Source organism: Fukomys damarensis, unplaced genomic scaffold, assembly GCF_012274545.1.
Source record: "Fukomys damarensis isolate Sample0158 unplaced genomic scaffold, DMR_v1.0_HiC HiC_scaffold_8, whole genome shotgun sequence".
Taxonomy (NCBI): Eukaryota; Metazoa; Chordata; class Mammalia; order Rodentia; family Bathyergidae; genus Fukomys; species Fukomys damarensis.
The window spans coordinates 32,103,514-32,105,102 of record NW_022900920.1 but is presented as its reverse complement, the minus strand read 5'-3'; positions in this window follow the sequence as shown (position 1 = coordinate 32,105,102).

Genomic DNA, 1,589 nt, shown 5'->3' with positions numbered 1-1,589 from the left:
CGGGCTTCGCGTGGTGCTGAAGGGGACAGCGCCAGATTGGTTGTACTGCGCAGGCGCAGAGGTGCGAACAAAGCGGGGAGGGGGAGGAGGCGCGCGGCCGGAGGGGGTGCGCGCCCACGTCTGTCAGTCTTTGCAGAGGTCGGTCTTCTTCGCTGCCCCTTCCCGGAGCAGCCCGAGGAAGAAGGGAAAGCAAGCCCTTCGTCCAACTGGACCTTCCTGGGCTTTCCCCTTATTGCTGCATTGAAGGGTGAGGGAGCGTGAAGGGGATTCTGGGAAAACCAGGATGCTTGGGTTCTCCGTTCCGGTCTCGTTTGATCCTGGCCAAGGCGCTTCCTCTCCAGGGCTTCGGTTTGCCCATCTTTAAAATGGAGTGAAAGCACCGACCTGCCCACCTTGTAGAGGTGCCGAGTGTGAGGAGATCACAGCTGGGAATGGAATGAGCAGGCGGGTGAAGCAGCTGCGCGGAAGGAGCGCGCGACCCTGACCGATGGCAGTGGCCCGGCGTCCTTCGCGTCCCCAGCCCGTGGACAGAGGAAAGAGCAACTCCAGGGGTTTCCCGGAGCGCAGCCTGGGCCTAGGACCCGGCGACGCAGTGAGAGGGAACTCTGGTGGTCCCGCGGCGGGTCCAGCCCCCCTCCGGTAACCCAGAGCCGCCGGAGAGGCAAGACCCCTGGTGGGCCGAGCCAGCCTCCAAATTCTCAGTTCCAGGAGAGGAACGAGCAGCCGAATGCACAGTCCTTAACGCCAGCTTCGTCTCTCCCCAGGCAAAACCCGGCCCACATTGTCTCGAAGTGGATAGTTTTATGTTTCACAACTATCTAGCGATGGGAGGTTTGATAAAGTTTGCGAAATGAAAAGAAAAATTCGAGCTTCACCCCATTTTATTTGTTCTTTCAGAAATCATTATTTTGGCGGTGCTGGGGATCGAACTCAGGACCTCGCTCACGCCTGGCAAGTGCAAGTGCCCGAACACTGAGCTACCCCTCCAGCCCAGGCAGTTCCTTACTAAACGCCTACTGCAGGCCCGAGAGTAAGAGCCTGGACAGCTTTTCCCCATTTTTCCATGTCGATAAAGACGCGGGGCGGGTTCGGTAACCCAGGATCCTGGCTCCGCCCCTCTGCCTCCGGCCTGGCCCGCTCCGCCCACTTCACTAGGCGGCTGGCCGCAGACCCTGCCACAGACAGGAACGCAGTCTTGCTCCACCGCTCCGCAGCCTCGGTCTTCAGCCCTGCAGCCCAGGAGACCAGATCTGATGTTGCAACACCGGTGCGTTCTGCCGCAGCTTCGGGTCCACCCGGAGAGCTCTCAGCCAGGTTTCGCAGCGAGAGTACGCTCGATTGAATCGGTCTGACTCGACAGCTCCAGGAGGCGGTCCGCTGCAGCTGTTCCCAGGCCAAAGTGAGATCTTACTGCGCACGCGCGTTAGGCAGCGATGGAGTCACCAATGGAGCCGTCCGGAGTGGAGCAAGAACCTGGAGCCGTCAGGTACCGAGTGCTGGAGCGGCCGAGGGAGGAGACCCGGGGGAGGGCGCGGGCCTTCCGGGTCGCAGCTCAGGGGAGCTGCGGAGGCGGGCTGGCGGGTAGCAGC